Source organism: Sus scrofa, chromosome 13 (assembly GCF_000003025.6).
Source record: "Sus scrofa isolate TJ Tabasco breed Duroc chromosome 13, Sscrofa11.1, whole genome shotgun sequence".
Lineage (NCBI taxonomy): Eukaryota > Metazoa > Chordata > Mammalia > Artiodactyla > Suidae > Sus > Sus scrofa.
This window is the reverse complement of record NC_010455.5, coordinates 52,736,689-52,755,750: the sequence shown is the minus strand read 5'-3', so window position 1 is coordinate 52,755,750 and position 19,062 is coordinate 52,736,689. Positions and strand designations below refer to the sequence as shown.

Genomic DNA, 19,062 nt, shown 5'->3' with positions numbered 1-19,062 from the left:
GAGCTGCAGTTGCAACCTGCGTCACAGCTGAGTCAATGCCAGATCCTTGCCTACTGTACAGGACCAGGGATCAAACCTGCATCCCAGCATTCCAGAGACACTACAGGAAAACCTTGTGACACAGCAAGAAGTCCTTATTATAAGGTGACCAACTATTGCCTACATTACCTTAAGACAGGGATGAGATTGTGCTGAGTGAGAAAAACCATCAGCTTTTCCTTTTTGTTACTGTAGTGCTTCCATCTTTGTTCAGAATGGCTTCGGGTGCGTATAAGCTCTTTACAGGTGCCCGTGAGCCTTTTGAAAGGTGGCGTGATTTTGAGGGATGAGCCGGGCAGTGGGGTTAGACTTCAGATGGAATCTGAGTGCAGTAAACTATCTCCTGAACCTTCTCAAGTTAAAGCTCCTCCCCCGATCATCAGTAATCCATTCCTGGCAATCAGGTGTCCTGGGTGGAAATGCTAACCAGAGCCTCTTTCCCATTATTTTACAAAGAAGAAATCATAAGGTGTTGTTGTGTCAGTATGCAAAACCCCCAATCAGTTTTCTGAGGTAGAAGTTGGTAAATGATGGTGGTGATTATTTTGTAATATAAAAATATTGAATCACTATATTGTTTTACACCCCAAACTAATATAACTACCATGAGTCACTTACACTTGAAACAAGAGGCAGGAACAAGGTGGGGGATAGGAGGTGAAATTAAAAAAAAAAAAAAAGTGGCAAATATGTCCCTGGAGCCAAGTCCTGCCCACTGCCTTTTTTTGTAAATAAAGTTTTATGAGAACACGGCAGTCATTTGTTTATATAGTACCTTCGGTTGCTTTCCTGCTGTGGTAGCAGAGTGGAGTGATTGCCATAGAGAACTTAGAGCTGCAAAGCTACAGAGTGTAGGAGTTACTGCTGTGGCTCAGTGGGTTAAGAATCTGAGTACAACAGCTCAGGTTGCTGCAGAGGCGTGGGTTCAATCCCTGGCCTGGCGCAGTGGGTTAAAGGATCTGGTGTTGTCCCAGCTGAGGCTAGAGGCTAGAGTTCATTTCCTGGCCTGGGAACTTGCATATGCCTCGGGTGCAGCCATTAAAAAAAAAGCTTCAGAGTGCAGAATATTCACTGTCTGGCTCTTTATGAAAATGGGTTGCCAACCCTTGTAAAATATGACAAAAATACAGTAAAATCCTATATATATATATAGATATTTAACAAGAGTCACACTAAGAATGTAAAAATGTTGAAAACATGCATTTCTCAACAATTAATGGCATCAACATGCATTTGTGCTTTTTTTTTTTTTTTGAAATGTGGCTTTTTTTTTTTAATCGCTGAGAAAATCTGCAACACACACCCTTTGTTGCTGGCTTTTCAAAACCTCTAGAGAAGTTTCTAACAGTCTACCAATTATGTTGTAACTTGACACTTTCTCCTCACACTTTTAATTGAAAATGTTTTCTTAAATTGGAGAGCATGTCATGGACTTTTACAAGCAACAACCAAAAATGTTAGAAATAAGCATTTTCAAAAGTTGCGGCTCAGCAGTAACAAACTTGACTAGCATCCATGAGGACATGGGTTGGATCCCTGGCCTTGCTCAGTGGGTTAGGGATTCGGCTTTGCTGTGAGCTGCAGTGTAGGTCCCATACACGAATGGGAGGTGTGGATCCCACATGGCTGTGATTGTGGCTGGCAGCTGTAGCTCTGATTCCATCCCCTTGCCTGGGAACCTCCATATGCCGCAAATGTGGCCCTGAAAAGAAAAGAAAAGAAAGAAAAGCATTTTCTGTAAAATTCAGATATTAAAAACCAAATGCATTCAACTAAGAAAATGTTCACCGGCTATATATTCCCTGGCATTTGCTGGTATTTCACTTCCTAGAGGCTCAGTGTTCTTATCCATAAAATGGGAACTGGACCTACTCACAGAACTATGTGAAGATGAAGTAAGGAGAGATACACTTGACCTGTTTGGGGAATATATTAGCTGTCTCTCCTCTTTCTCTTTTCTACCCTTAGCTTAATGAGAGGAGCAGATAACCACACCTGTAATGTATCTTCAGGAATTTTTCCAAATTTACAATTTTTTTTTTTATTTCCCCTGCACATTATTTTTTTTTCTACTGTACAGCATGGTGACCCAGTTACACATACATGTATATATTCTTTTTTCTCACAATATCATGCTCCATCATAAGTGACTAGTCATAGTTCCTGGTGCTACACAGCAGGATCTCATTGCTAATCCATTCCAAAGGCAAGAGTCTGCACCTGTTAACCCCAAACTCCCCAATCCATCTCACTCCCTCTCCCTCCCCCTTGGCAACCACAAGTCTATTCTCCAAGTCCATGATTTTCTTTTCTGTGGAAAGGTTCGTTTGTGCCATTTATTAAGGGTTTAATCTCTAAACTGTACAAACAATTTATACAACTCAACAGCAAAAAAGCCAACAACCCAATTAAAAAATGGGAAAAAGAGCTGAACAGACATTTCTCCAAGGAAGATGTACAGATAGCCGACAGGCACATGAGAAAATGCTCAACATCACTGATTATAAGAGAAATGCAAATCAAAACTACCATGAGATACCACCTCACACCAGTCAGAATGGCCATCATTAATAAGTCCACAAATAACAAATGCTGGAGAGGGTGTGGAGAAAAAGGAACCCTCCTGCACTGTTGGTGGGAATGTAAGCTGGTACAACTGTAAATTTACAAATTTGTGTGTGCTGTTCCTGAAATTCAAGTATAACTTTGGAGCCAAGGAGAAATTCCAAAGGCCTATGTATTTGAGTGAGAGATAGTGGCAATTTTAACAAACATTTCTCAATCTCAAAGGCTTAATTTAGTGCAGTTTATTTATTGCCTTTTTTTTTTTTTTTTTTTTAAGGGCCGCACTCGCGACATATGGAGGGTCCTAGGCTAGGGGTCGAATCAGAGCTGTTGCTCCCAGCCCATGCCAGAGCCACAGCAATGCCAGATCCGAGCCTCATCTGCGACCTACACCACAGCTCATGGCAACGCCAGATCCTTAACCCACTGAGCAAGGCCAGGGATCAAACCCGCAACCTCATGGTTTCTAGTCGGATTGTTTCCACTGTGTCACTATGGGAACTCCAGTGCAGGTTTATTTATTGGACATCTCACAACCTAGTGGATGGTGTGGAACCAGTGTTGTTGGCTCTGCTCTGCATGGTTTTAAGGGACCTTGGCTTATTCTACCCAGTGACTCCACTGTCTTGCAGGACCTGAAGTTCTTCCCTGGAGCTCTGGACCCACAACCAGGAAGAGAGAGAGGGGATTAGGGATGGTTGGATAGTTAAGGAGGCTTTTGGGTCAGGATGAAAAGTAACATACCCACTTCCATCTATTTGGCCAGAACTTGGTCACAGGGACCCACCTAACTGCAAGGGAGGCTGAGAAATTTATCCCAGCTGTACACCCAAGAAGAAGGAATGGGATGATTAACACTTAGCCATGCTCTGCTGCAGACTGACCACATCTTTCTGGATTATTATGGAGGACAAATGCTTATCAGGCATAAATTGCATGGAGATGCCAGTAGTCTGAGAACCTGTCTTTAACAGGTACCCATGTAAATAGCATTTGGAGACAGATTAATTGTCCCTAATACCAATTAGGGACAATTAATCTGTATACTTATTTAAATACATTTTAAAAATTAGCCTAAGATCTGCATCTGCTTCCCACATGTGTGCCATTTGCATATTTTGGCATTGTAAAATCACAGATCTATCATAGAGTAAGTTTAGAGATACATACTTAAGAAATGTTGCATGCCGTGACATTTTCATTCCCAAAGTGGTCTATGTGGACTCATATTTATTTTGCTCTTCTATAAAAGCAGAAGTCATACGAGGTATCGAGTAAAATTCTTTATCCAGGAGGACAGATAGAACACTTATTGAAATACTGCCACTGTTATTTAATTCAAAAGTGCCCATCTCAAAATGAACCGCATCAGGACCATTTTCAATTTTTTAATGTCTCTAGTGGCTCTTAGCACACCTTTTTTTAAGTTATTCATTTTAAATTATGATTATATGAATATTTTAGGATTATAATCACCATTAAATGAAGGACAAAATTTATCATACCAAAATAGAAATTTAATTTGAAATAGAAAGAACTTGATTGCAAGATTTAGTAGACTAGAAACAAGATGTATAAGAGGATATTAAAGAACACTTTTTAAAAGACCCTCAGTAATACAGGTTTACAAGAGATTTGGAATAAAACAGAATTGCATTTGGTGATGTTTGTGAAGATGGTGTATGAGATAATTTCATCAAAGATCAAACTTTTTAAGATGGAAAAGGCACATTAATGCAAACGAGCCTTTTGGTCATTCCATGAAAAAAAAGAAACCAACTTAAAAGAAATCTTTATTTAGTATCATAAAGTTAGTGAAGTTTATTAGACATAGAAGTTGCTCTTGACCATATGGTGAGCCATCGGTTCTGGTCAGGAGTCAAGATTGTACATGGACATCTGTGATTAAAAATACTCCTTTCACTTTCCTTGATACTCAGGGCATTTCCTTCTACCTGTCACTTTGTCCTTGACGAATCTTGAGGCTGAAAACAAGTTGAGTTGACACGTTTGGTTCTCCGCTCAGCTGTTCCTTATTTTTCTCGGGTGCTTCTTTGTTATATTCGAATTCAGATTTGCTATTCATGAAACACATTTTAATCAGTGACCATATCCGACAAATGGAAGCTAAGCGCTGGTTAGTATGTTGAAAATAAACACGAAGGGCTCTCATTAATGTCGCTGTCTGAATAATTAGTTGAGCATCGTATCCTGAGCGGCAGGGAAAGCAAGCTGGCTTCTCAGTGGAACGACAGGCTGACAGCCACGTCCTGGAGTCTGGTCATTAGTGGGCCCCACCATCAATGTCATGTTACTGTGTCAAATTAGTTAGTGTCCCCTTAGGAGAGAAGCCGGACCTGCAAATTATCCTCCCACTTGCCTGGAAACCGTGTTTGCAAACCCCGCGATCACGTGTGAGCAAATTATCCACACGGCTCATAAATTAACTAGTTTACAGGCTTATAACATTTTACAAGTAGATAATAAAGGGCCTAAAAGTTTCCCAATTGCTCTGCCCTGTCGTTCAGGCTGTGATCTGCCGACTTTCCCGGAGGAGCCCACAGCCGATAGGTCTTTAAGAGGCGCAAACACACGGAGTGTCAGAACCAATGTTCAGCAAATGTAGCCCCTGAAAGGAAGCCAGTGTAAATCCACTGGAAACAATATAATTAACTTCGTTATCTCATTGCTCTGATAAGTCCGAGACAATGGCCCTCTTTCTTATGGTGGCAGTTGCTCATTAATGAGTTCACCAATTAAGTTTGAACTTTGCCAACTGAAATTATCTTGAAAAATATTTTTGATGCATTCTTATCATGTTCTTAAGCTGCTGTGTTGAAGAGGAACATTGCTAACACAGCACGTTAAACTCATCTCAGATGGAAGATTCTTAAGCCAGAACGTATTGGGCAAACAGTTGACACTCGCATAGATAACTGATACCTAGAAAACAGACTGTGGACCAATCCGGCCTGAGTTTCTCTCTTATCAAGGAAAAGTACGCACGGGAGAGCACCGCCCGCTCTCGTCTGAGCTCTGGTAGACAGACAGCTCACATAGTTTCCGGAGGTACACGACTATTCAAATCATCAAACTTCATATATCTCCTTTTCAGTTTCAACTTCTCTGTCTGATTAGATTAGAAGACACGTACATTCATGGCTTTTTGTCTGAGTTTACTGTTGCACGGTATCAGCACGCACACACACACACAAGAGTTTGTGCTTTCTGTTCATCCTGGAGTTCCATTTCCCTGTCGCACAGTGGGTCCTCTCTGTCATCTTCAGGGCGCTACAGCTGTCATTATCAGCTCAAGTATCCCAAGCAGAAAAGCCCTGGCATGCAAAACCTTGCCCCTGACTGCTATCCACAAAAACTTTCTGAAACTGCTTGAGGATAAGCTGACTTGTCTGTCAGCAACCTCAATGTTCTTGGCAATGGATTTGGTAAATACTCTACTCACAACCCAACTCAACCATGAAAGCTCCCAGCCTCGGTATATACCCACTGAGCGACCAGCCAGCTCCCAGCATATACCCAGGCTGATTGTGTGTATGAGAAGGCTGTGTCACACCCTCTTTCTGCATTTGGCTGGTAGGGTACATAGCTTGCCTTTTTTTTTTTTTTTTTTTTTTTTTACATTTTTTTAAGGTGCCTCTCTACATGTATGTATGTGTGTTTGCATGTATTTTTCCTCTGGTTGCCTCTACTAGATGTATTAAGAGAGACTAAAGACCAAAACTCAAAGGAAAATCATTATTTGGACTCAGGGATCATTTGACACTTACTTCTCAACTTGAGATAACAGTGTAGTTAGGAGAAGTTGTCTTAAAACATAAGAAATGTTGGAAGGTATAGGAACCAACTTCCTAAGTGGATAACAGTGCTTTCAAGAGCGGCAGTTGTACTTGGCTCTGTAGCTTTTTCACATCCTTCTACTCTACTTCTGTAATACCAAGCTCCAAGTATGAGCTACATGGAGCACTGATTCTCGAAGGGAAATGACGTATTGCATGTTAAAGTAGTGCATCAACAAGGAAGACCTAAGGCATACGTGAATGTGTCATATTTAAAACACCAGTTTGCCGCTTCGCTTAACCTCTTTTCTTTTTGCTTTCAGTGTCCCTCTGTGTGTTGCAGTCCTGTGGCATTATGCATGCCCCCAGCCAGTGACCCCCCAGGCTTTTTATGGCTGTGAGACACGTTAAAAGTTCAGGGTAAGTGATGAGCAACACTCATACTGTGGATTACTTAAAGTTGACCTCCTGGAGTTGACTGGTGGCTCAGTGGGTTAAGGGTCCAGCCTTATCACTGCTGTAGTGTGAGTCGGTCCCTAACCCTGGGAACCTCTGCATGCTGCAGCCAAATCAATAAATAAGTAAATGAATAAATATTGCCCTCCACCTTGGCAGGTGACATGTTAGTGGATGCAGTAGTCTCCGGGAAGATAACAGAATGCCCGGTTATCAAGCATGAATTCCACAGCCGACAGGAATAGGTTTATTGCCTTTCATGATAGCTTTATGGATTTCAAGAGTAGGATTCATACCATGGATGGTATCTAGGGAAGGGTTGGCAAACTTGGTTTCTAAAGGGCCAGATGGTAAATACTGTCAACCCCATGAGCCATAGAGTTTTGTTTGTGGCCACCTCTGCTGATGGAACCCAGAAGTAGCCAGGGACGATAGGTAAACAGATGGGCATGACTGCATTGCAATAAAACTTTATTTGTAAAAACAGGTCATGGGCCATGTTTGGCCTAAAGGCCTCAGTTTGCGGACACCTGATCAAAGGGAGACAAGTGATTTGTCATCCAGGTACCTCACTAGGTAGCAGTCCCTCTGATCTGGAACAAATCGCGTATTAAGGCGAAACAGGAATTAAAAAAAAATACTTGCCCTTACTACTGAGCTAGGAGTAGCATGTAGTTACAAGAATTAAATAAGATGTAATGTGCGTGAAAGCTCGTTGAACATTTCAAAACTCCTCACAGATGGAATGGGTGCACACTCTGCCGTCACTCTGGTTCACCGAGTGGGGTGAACCTTCTTCACCTTTTGAATCACATTGGCCTTTCTTGAGTGACGTGATTGTGCGGGAAAGCACTGTGATTTTCTAAGTCATGTGGTTTGTATGTGCATTCCTTCTATTGTTCATTTGATGGACAAGCTGTTGAAATGTCTTTTTAGTATCAAATATGGATGATACAGATTGTGGTAGGCTACAGATCAAATGCCAATGAAGAACTATTAAATTTCCTTTAATCATCAGATCTTCCACCTTTAAAATAGGCCTTGATAAATAGTAATGTTTTGGATGTCTACAAGTATGTTTGAATTTCACAAGTCTGGCATGTCAAAACAGAGAGACAGGTTCAGCAAATATACTTCCCTGGGATAGTGGTACTAATTAAGGAGGAAAGTCATGCTTAAACAAACAGCTTGGTGAATAGAGGGGTAATCAGAATCCTAATTCATGAATTTCCAATATTTTTTGACGGAACAGTAGAATAGTCTTCAGAGATATTTTCATGTCTTTACACCATTGAAGAATTGTCTGGTAACAGAGATGCTACTGTATAAGTTTAAAAAATTAGCTGTGTATTCTCTCTCATAAATGATGTCTGTTGTGCTTTTTTTTTGTCTTTTTAGGGCTGCACCTGCGGTATATGGAGGTTCCCAGGCTAAGGGTCCAATTGGAGCTGTTGCTGCCAGCCTACACCGAAGCCAGAGCAACACCAGATCCTATCTGAGCTGCATCTGCAACCTACACCACAGCTCATGGCAACGCTGGATCCTTAACCCACCGATCGAGGCCAGGGATTGAACCCGAAACCTCGTAGTTCCTAGTTGGATTTGTTTCCCTTGCGCCATGACGGGAACTCCGTCTGTTGTGCTTTTTATCTTTATGCTCTGCCTGCTTGTTGAAGTAGTGCTTCATCTTCTAGGTCACATTGTGGCTACTGCCTCTCTGGCCATTGCTTCTGCATCCTGAAGAAGCAAAAGTACAGGGAACAAAGAGAGTAGTCTTCCTAGCTGAGGAAAGGCTCTTTAAAGAACTTTTCCTAAAGTCTTACTCAGTGGTTTCTACTTACATCCTTTTAGCCACCCTTAAATGTTAGAACATAAGCCATCTGGGAATTGATTGGCTCCTTAGCCTTGAGAGTTTGAATGTCCCACATAAATTCCCAGTTCTAGTAGTAATAAAGAAAAGGTGTATGGTTATTGAGCAGCAATTGTGGTTACTTCCATAAAATTTTGTTACCAATTTTTCCTAGGTGTCTAGTTTTTATTTATTTTGATGAATGTGTTCTTTCTTCCACTGATTTGTGTGTATCATATCTTTATTGAATCTTACATGTTTGAACTTCAGCTTCTTCAGTTCTCAGCTGAGATCCACATCTCAGTAAATATTCTAGGACCGTAATATTCTTACTGAAAGTGCCATGGCAAATCTGAGAAATACTTTGCTTTCTCAGGAGAGCAATCAACCAAAATTCAAACTCCCAAATTTTCTAATGGATGTTCTCTTCTCTGGGTGGAAGATTTTGTTAAAGCCTGAGGGCTAGTGTGAAGTCCTAGGACATACAGGCCTGCACCCAGTTGTGTTCTTCCCAATACGTGTGGGCAGTATCATGATGGCTTTGTTGTGTCCCCCAGAGACTAGACAATGCTATTATCCACTCTGCCTCTCTGATTTGCTGCTAAGTGTCTCCTTAGCTTCCAGGATAGGAGAGACCAGTGAGCCACTCCTGTCCAGTTTCTCTATCCCACATTAGCCTGTGAAATATTCTTGTGAAATTTCTGTCTCACAGAATGAGACTTCTCTATGCTTCATAACAGAGTCTCTGCCTATACCAGCCTGTGATAGATGCTCAGGAGACGTGGTTGCCGATGCATTTCCAGACCTTTATTGAATGCCTGCTATAGATAGAGGATAGCAAAGTGGATAAGAGTGTCTGTATTGAAGTGAAATTGGCCTAGATTCCAATTCCACCTTTTCCATTGACGGGCTGAGCGACCCTGGCTAAGTGACTTAACCTTTCTAGGCCATGGCCTCCTCATCTGGACAATGGGGGATACAAATAGGAGCTAGATTCCCATAAAGAATCACTGAGATGAGGCTTGTAGGAGCTTGCGCAGTTCCTGGTAGATAATAAATGCCGGCCTTGTGCTACACACGCTAGGCGATCTGGTGGAAATCCTTGTCTTGGAGGAGTTTTTAACCACCCTCTGGCTGGTCCTTGGTGGTTGTGTAGGCAATGGATATTTCACTATCCATTGCTTCTCACCTGGTATTCTGTGTAAGTAAAAAGCCCAAGGAGGTGGCTTTGCTGCCTGCCTTCAAGGACACCGCAGCCACATACTTGTACAGCTGGACAGCCCTGCTAATAGGACTTAGATCTCTAGGTCCCGTTTGGACAATTTCCCCTGAGATGCATGCGGTTCTTTTTTTATTCTGTTTTTTACTTACTCAGACAATGGCCCTGCCTAGCAAGCAGAATTCACTAACTGCTTTCAAGTTGGTATTGCTGATGATAATCTGAAACTCAGTAAGGTTTCACTCTTGCGGGCTGACGCTACATGATGTCGCTCTTGCCAGCCTCATCCCACTCCCTGCCTCTGTGCTGAGTCTGCAGAGCAGCCTCTGGTCCCCCACACGTCTTCCTGGGAATGGCCCTCAAAGCACAGGGTCATTTGCACATAGAAGCTGCCACCTGAGTGGTGGAGATTGTCAGTATTGCTCATAGATGGCATGGTTGGCCGTGTGTCCCAAAGAGTGAGAAGCATTGAGCCACCATCTGTGCCGCAGCTTGCAGCAATGCCAAATCCTTAACCCCCTGCGTGAGGCCAGGGATCGAACCTTCCTCCTCACCAAGACTACGTTGGATCCTTAATCCTCTGAGCCACAATGGGAACTCTGGTTTCAGATACTTTAATTAGACCCCGTTCCCAGGCTCAGATGCAGTAAAATCTCTCCTGCCTCTGGACCATGGGATTCTCTGCCTGGAACCATTTCTGCACATCACAGGGCTAATTCCTTCTCATCCTTTTTGTTCAGTTCAAATACCACCTTCTTGGGCTGGCCTTCCTTGACTGCCCGCGTTAAAAATGATATCCCTCTTCCCCCTCCTCCCCCTCCTCACTATTAGCCACTCAGGTCTTTTGTCTCTTTCATTTACTATGGCTTCTGTCACTTTCTGAATATACCTGTTTACCAGGTAATAAGCAAGGGGAAGGTCTGTCTGATTCAGTGTGGCTTCCTCGTGGCTGACAGTGAATAGTAGGCATGCTGGCAGTCAGTATTTATTGAATCAGGCAGCAGACATTTGGGGATTTCCCTGTGAATTGCTCTATTTCGTGGTACCTAAGAGAACTCCATCTGGATGAGAGAGTAAGAAAAGAAAGAAAACCATACACATCACCTTTATTATAGGAATAGAATGCCGCCCTTGGGTTTTCTCTGGAAAGTTTCCTCTCTGCGTTGGACAAGTCTCTGATACTCCACGTGTCCCGTCCGGAAAGGCTTATACATCATCTTCCCTGTGAACACAGAACGTTTGCCATTTGGTTCTAAAGCGTATGGTGGGTGGTACAAGTTAATTAAGGATGTTGGATTTCAAGCCGAAATCCCAGCACTCTCCTTCACTGGCTCTTTGTTCTTGAACAAATGACTTCCTTTCTTTGGTCCTCAGTTTCCTTACCGGAGGCAGGGGAAACAGCGTTACCTGGCTCACAGTGTTAGTGCGGGGATTAAATGAGATGATAGGTATTTAGTGCTTTGCACAGGATCTGAAACAGAATAATAACACTATTGATTGAGAAAGATGATCAAAAGGGTATTGGAAATGACACTGACAAGACTCAAACTGCACTATCTTGTAAATCATCGTTTGAAAAGTGACAAAGATAGTGAAGAGCCTTGATTGCCTTTTGTACTGCTCATTTCATGCACTGAATTAACTTTAAAGAGTGCAGGTAGGCCTCCTTGCCTGCCCGCTTGCATCTTTCACAAGTGTCCTATCTTAGTAAATCTATTTCTTGCTTAAAAAAAAAAAAAATCGTGGAGTGCAGAGTGAGCAAGCAGTGGAATGATTTATATTTGTTGATGACATGTTGATTCTTGGATGTTAGTGGTTTGTTTCAGAGCCACTTATAAATTCCAGTGCTGATATGGCTCAGTGTTTGGAGCCTGACCCACATCCAAAAAACCTTGAGAATTGGGAGTTCAGGGTCCTGCCCTGTCCTAAGCCACCTAACTGGAGAGGTCTTCCTTCTTCAGGTTGATCAGAGCTGGTTTGATCTCCTGCTTCACAATAGAGTATGTCTTAAACTCCCTGTAAATCCTAATTTTAAAATACATTGTGTCCTTAATGTCTGTGTCCTGAAAATTCACTTACCTCTTTTTGAAAGACAATTCAAGTCTACATAGATTGAGAGGAGGTGGATATAAATATCTTTTGTTGTGAGCTCTGACTTCTTTCACATGCTTAAGGCGGGAGGGTATGTTACAGCTATTACATTATATTAATACAGTTTGTGCCTGCTGGACCTGTTGTGTTCAGTGAGCATTTTCTGTGTGAATGCTGAAGCTCAGAAAGGGACTTACCTCTCTCTGGATCCCCAGCTTTTGTGATAAAAGATGAAATACATTGTCACATACTCTCGTTTCTGGCCTTTTAAATTAGGAAAACAGAGTTCCCATTGCGGCTCAGCAATAACAAACCTGACTAATATACATGAGGATTCAGGTTCGACCCCTGGCCTCACTCAGTGGGTTAAGGATCTAGAGTTGCTGGGAGCTGTAGTGTAGGTCACAGATGGCAGTGTGGATCCCGCATAGCTGTAGCTGTGGTGTAAGCCAGCAGCTGCAGCTTCTATTCGACCCCTAGCCTGGGAACGTCGGATATGCCTCGGGTGGGGCCATAAAAAAGACCAAAAAAAAAAACAAGAAAGAAAAAAGAAAAGAAGGAAATTTAAAGAGCCATTAATGTTTATTAATTTATAATTTGTACTTCTCAACTTATACAAATAACAGAGCTTGTCTAAAATACAGTGTAGGGCATCCACTTGGCTTCCTAATACTCTTTTTAGAAACAAAAAAAGCTAAAACTCAGGTTCCGTGAAATGAAGCAAATGATTCAGGAAAGTTTTATTACACTCATCACAGCCTCTAGAGCAGCCAAGACTCAGCTTTTTTACATCTCTAAAAACATCCAGCACCCTTCTCTCCAAATACCGTTTTGGAAATTCAAACACTGAGCACAAAAGGGGAAAGGGATCCGTGTAATGTGAGACTTGATTTGTGTCATTGACACAGAGGTGTGATAACCTTGTTGTGACCTCATGCAACTGTCTCCTCCATACCCTGGTGCCTGATTGTCAGCCGGAAAGGTGAGGAACATTCTGAGTGTTTTCCTCCAGTATTTGGAAGTGCTGCTGGTCTGTCTGGGTCCAGTTGAGTGCACCATCTCTCAGTGCCAGGAGAGTCTGGTTATGATGTGCTGAGGCTTGAATGTCTCTTTGCCAACTCTTACAAACCATCAGTAAACCTTTACCCTGGGTGTTGTCCAGAGAGGTGATGCCCTGTCTTTGTCCACATCTGTCCCAGATCGTTCATGAATGTGACACAAAGCCAGTCCTCCACTTGCAGCCCACTTCCTCAATATGATAATTTCTTGAAAATCCTCCTAGAAGAGAGCATTTTTCAGCCTTCTTGGCTTGTTATAGTTGTATATGCCTAGATGAACGTGGATTTCATCAATCACCAATCCTTATATGTGTAGTTTCCCCCTTTTCCCTTCCAAGTAAAGAGAAAGAAAAGTGAAATTTTCAAAATGCTTAAAAAACCTAATCCCATGAAATTCCAAAAACCAGCAGTTAAGAAAAACACTCTAGTTTGTAAAAAGTCTACCCTATAATAGCTGCCTTTATGGGGATACATTATCAGCTTAGAGGTAGCATTTGAAAAAGTCCATTTTATAGATGAGGAAGCTGAGGCATAATGAGTTGAAAAGACTCACTCGGATGTCTCTGCTCATAAGAAGTAGAGCTGCATGGAGTTCCCTGGTAGCACAGTGGGTTAAGGATCTGATGTCACTGCTGTGGCTCCGGACACTGCTGTGGCACAGGTTCCAACCCTGGTCCCTGGAACTTCCACATACTTGGGGCTCAGCCAGAAAAAAAAAAAAAAGTTGTGTTAAAAAGTAGAGCTGGGATTTGAACCCAGCCGCTCTTCCTCTGGCTCCAAACCACTCCACCATATTGTTTTCCCCATGTAAGCATCTTCCTTGGGTGTTGATTTGCAAGCATTACTATAACATTCATATTTCACTCTGGGGCTGATCGTCGCTGCATCTTGAGACTTTATACTTCAGTGTCATCTAACAGGCTCTGTTTGATCTTAGTCAACTTTTTCAAATGCTTTAATTCTTTTTGCTAGTACAAGAGCTATGGGAAATAAAAGTGTGTCCTGATGTGATTCGGACCAAGGCATTTTCTCTAGATCTTTGAGTCATTTTTCCCTGGTACATTATTCTAATTAACCTCATCTCTGCAGCCCTCATTTTATTTTGTATCAGCCTCTGACACTCAACAAATGATTTGTTCCACTCAATCACCTGTGTGAAAAAGTGTGGCAAGCAAGAGGGTCTCCTGGCCAAAGCAGCAGCCTTGGACCTGGGGCGTTTTTCCAGTGCGCAGTTTCAAAATGTTCCTTTAGTTCTTGAGATACATTCCCCTGGAAGGCTTTTTATTTACCAGAGTGAAGATCTGGGTACTTAGAGCTTACTCTGGCTAACAAAGTTAGAAGGTCTTTGGTTCCTTGGTCAATAGAACTCCAAATTCATAAGCTAAGTGCCCAGAATTTTGACCTTCAAAAATAAAAATATTAGGTTTTTAAAAACATAGATAGTAAAATAGTAGGCTTGAAAAAATATATGTAAGCCAGTTGCAAAAGACCAACAAATGAGCAGTTTTTTACTTATTTTTACAGGGTTGGAAGTATCAGTATTTTCCTATGAACACAAACAGCACCATTTTTAATGTGTCTGTACCTTGAAGTACTGAGCTCACCATTTGTTAGGTCTCTTGGGTGACTTGTGACCAGTTTAGGCATAAAGAAGAATTAATTGGCTCAGGATGTTGCGAAGTTGGCTGGTAGGACCTGCTTCAGGGGCCTCTGGAATGAGGGGTTCAGATCATAGCGTTATGTCTTGGTCTCAGTCTGTTGGCTGTGCTGTGTTCTGTGTTACACTCATTTATGTAGCCATTTACCAGTTGTGCTGTGATAATCATTCATTACTCTGTTTTTGTAGCAATAGCAGAAAGCTATGTTTAAGTTCTAGCAGCTCGCATAGAATTTGAATCTTCCTGGTCTGTGATTGGTCCCTTGTGTATCATATGCCTATCACTGAAACAGTGTCTGGGGCTGCAGCCGGGCTGGGTAATGGGAGGTATGAAGGTGTGCTTAGCCTGGAGTGGGTCACATGCTCCTCTCAAGAATGGTAAATGGTTTTTGACCTGCTCAAGGCAGTGGAAAGTGAGTGAAAGGGGTGCTGGTTTCAGAAGACGGGGACAGCATTCTAGGAAAGTACTGTGTGCATATACATCCTGTAAGGCACTCTACTTGATGCACAGCAAAGATAAAGGATTACAGGGTTGGAAGGAATCTTTAAATATCATATAGCCCAGCTACCCATGATTGAGTATCATCTGAGATGTTCCCCATGAAGGTGTCTGCCAAGTACATGGGCATCTCCAGTGACACTGACTATGAGGAAGTGGGTTGTGCCTCAAAAAGACCACCATGCCTCTGTCTTCAAGGAGCTGAAGTTCATTCATGGCTGGGCTCCTTCTGTCTGTCCTTCTGTCCGACCATCCATCTATTGTCTGTCACTATTGTGGGTCCTAAAACAAGGTCCTTGATTGCCATATACACATACTATAAGGTAGACAGGGAGATTATAATGAAGTGGTAGAGAAGCTGCAGGAATACTGGTGGATGGTAAATAGGAGGCTGAGGAGGGGATGCTGGAGGAGGAAGAGGAGAAACCTCACAGAAGCTGTGAGATCTGGCTGGGACCCAGAGGATGAATAGGAGTTCAAATAGCCAAGGCGAAAGTGATCCGCTTGATGGATTTATTGTCTTTTCTGGAATCAAACTGTACATTTGGAGTTTGATTTGAATTACTTAGGGAAAATGGCTTATAATGTGTCTTTGCCCAGTTAAAATACACCTGTCTTTTAGGACATATCAGTGATGTTAGTGATGGGAACAGTAAGCTGCTCATGAAAGATTTTTAGACAGACTGGCCGCATGGTATCTTTCAAGTTACCCCAGTTTCCCTTTCCTACCAAGTCCATAGGAGGTGAATATATGAAGCTCCCATAGGTGAAATTTTGGTAAGTTATATTATAGAATTTTTAATAACACTTCCCTGAAAAATTTGGAAGGATAGGCTATTGTTTGTTAATTCATATATTCTTGTGGGCAAAAGTATTCTGAACTTCACTTTTCAAACCTGATACCTGAGAATAGAAACGGGCCTTCCCAAAGGTTAGGGTTCATGTGGAGAATAAACATATTGATCCTTAGATCCATATGAAACATTGATTATGATGCTGGCACCTAGGAAGCACTTAATAGATGTTACTTATTAGCAGAGGGTGTTCCATGCTTTTTACCTCATAGATTGTTGAAGGCTTACAAAAGTAATTGTATCACTGATGAATAACTAATTGATTTTAAAATGTTTTTCCATATACTTTGAATGTAATATACTGTTTTATTTTCACATGTTACTTCTATTACAAAAAGGACATTAAAGATGGTAGGTTTTAGCAAGGAACTTTAACTCCACATGCTTTTAATGCTTCCCTGAATTAATAATTTTCATGTCCATCATATTTTCTCCTTGGCCCACAATTCCTCCCATATTTGGATCTTGGCAAATGATGACTTGGTTAATTAGGCAGTCTGTTAACTCTGATTACTAAGTTATAACAGATCAGTGTCGAAGCATCACTATGCAATTTGGATTAAAAGGCTCTTCATTTTATCAAAACACATTTACATTTAGTGATAAGTGTGTTGAAATGCATTAGGTTAAAATGATGCATTTCACAAGGAAAAATTTTAAAAGGATAAAGAATTATTTCCCCCTAAGTTTATTTTTTTATTGTGACATTCATCACATTATCTTTCACTAGGAATAGACTTAAAAGCTTGGAATTTTCTTTTAAAGCTTGAAAATTATAGCTGATTCAATGCCTTTATTGTACAAATATGATGGATGCATTGCATTTTTATTTGAGCATAATTTAGTGTAGCGACACATGGTTATATTCCAATTCTGACCACAGTGACCTTTGATACTGGACTTACTTGTAGAAATGAGTCTTGACTGTGTTGGGGGCTGGAATTAGTGGGTTGCATTAAGGCTCACTCTCTTTTACAGCTGATGGCACTGACAGTTATTAAATAAGATTGGGCCTTTCTAGTCCTTTCTCTTTCTTGTTTAATGGTTCATCATCACTTAAGGGCAGTTGAAGTATCACAACCTTGCTTGCTTACTGCATCTCTGTCTCTGCTTTCCTCCTTTCCTTTCATAGCACATAACACTTAGCCTTGTGGAAAATGAACACACAACTAAACACAAGAATAATTTTCCAGATGCCATGAACCCTGAAATTTGTGTTAATTTCCCCTCAAAATTCTATCAGGTGTCAGTAGCATTTATACCCACAAGGGCATACGTGAGTGCTCGAACACACACACAAACACACGCAGTGAACTCAGCAACTGGCAACCAGGAGATGTTGAACAGGTATTTGTTGAAGAATTACCGGTGAAAAAGTTGAAACCCTGACAGCTTTCCACCCCCAGGCTCCCAGACTGGTCCTAGAGATGATCCAACAGCGGGAATCCTATCTGATATTGCAACCATTAGAGTAAGTGGAACTGATGGAATTAATATTTCTTTTTTCAATAAACTTACTGAAGTCTGATCTTTATGAATTTCTGTGTTCTAGTTTCATGGGAAATAGAGAAAGCCAAAGTGAGAAACTATTTCTTATGTTCACTGAACTTAGTATCTTGTTGATGGGTTGCATTGAGGTGACCACAGGTCAGAAGTGGGAAATCTTAATTCTTCAACTTGATTCAGTGATAGCATCTAGTTTGTGTGAAACGACTTTTTAAGAAGCCTCAAAGACCCTTCTGACTTTGTAGATAGAGCAGAACTTTGCTTAACTCAGAATGGAAGTTGGATTTTTATGAATTTGATTATTTTCTCTTAATTGGGAACATTGAGTAGTAATTATAGGTGACGCTCATTTTGGAGGGGCTTGTGGCTGGTTGTTCAAAGGTAAAGTGATGTTTTGAGCTTGAATTTGACAGATTTGAATGACAGTCAGCCTGAATAATTCAGTTTCCCTACCTTCCCAGTCTTCCCAAAAGAACGAACCAAATAAGGAATTTTAAAAAACCCAAACCATTCTGGATTATATGAATACTTAGCCATTTTCAAAAGAGGTAGTTTGACAGAGAGACATTCTCTGGGACTTTTATGTGTGAGGTAAATGCATTAGAACATTCATCTCTCTCTCTCTCTTTCTTTCTCTCTCTTTTTAATGGTGTTCAGTTACCTGAACAACACGTGTATTATGATAAAGAAATTTCCCATAGAGTAAGAGAACCCTCTGGAGAAGAGCTGCCTAAGGAATGAGTTAAAAAGTGAGGTCCATTGGATTTTCAAGTGTCCCTTGGGACAGAGCATTCTTAGTCCCCATCAGTGGTCCCCAAGAAGTCTTAATGGCAACGTCAGAAAATTTTCTCCATTAAGCGCTGTGGGTAGAAGCAAGCAGCCTTATTGGAAGGTTGGATACTATGACTGTGTGGTTGTATTAATTGCATTTATTCCTTTAAAATGACCCTGGATGAAAACAACCACCCCTTCTGTGGTCATGGTTAGCAGATGTTTACCGTAATTCTTTGCTCAGTTTAAAAAAAAAAAAAAAAATGCCTCTTCCACCCAACAAAAACAGCCACGTTTGCTTGGCTCAATCAAAACTTTGGCGCTTGGGTCTTACTTTATATATCATGGCTCCAGTCACACAACCTTTCCAAGTGTGAGGCTTAGATCACTCCCTCCAACATCTGCAGGAGAGCCTCGCTCACAGTGATCTATTATGTGCGCGCTTAATTCTTACACTGTTTTTGGCGTTTGCCCTTCCTCATTGAAACCAATATCCTATATGCAAGGCTTGCTTTGTTTTTCTTGCAGAAGCATGCTGGCCCCTCCTAGGCTTTCACCTAGGTCTGATGACCATTTGAGGGAGAATTTTGAGCTTAGAAATAAAGGCGAGGTTAGCCTTCTCAGTCTGAGAGTTTGGGTTTTCCTGAGCTTTCTCTGAAAGAAAAGGCATCTCCTTTTCTTATATTTTTTGCTTGAAAAGC

At 41.4% G+C, this 19,062-nt stretch overlaps 1 protein-coding gene across 6 annotated transcripts in view; it reads left to right on the top strand.

The window, feature by feature from the left end:
* FOXP1 (forkhead box P1) overlaps positions 1–19,062 on the top strand; it is a 627,515-nt gene that overhangs the window by 218,608 nt on the left and 389,845 nt on the right. For 5 of the 6 annotated variants that reach the window (XM_021070841.1, XM_021070850.1, XM_021070842.1 and 2 more), the window contains one exon: positions 6,725–6,821. The exons of the other annotated variant lie outside the window; for it this stretch is intronic. The gene's annotated coding sequence lies outside the window, so the exon portion shown is untranslated. The remainder of the gene's footprint in view (positions 1–6,724; positions 6,822–19,062) is intronic. 6 annotated transcript variants of the gene reach the window in all.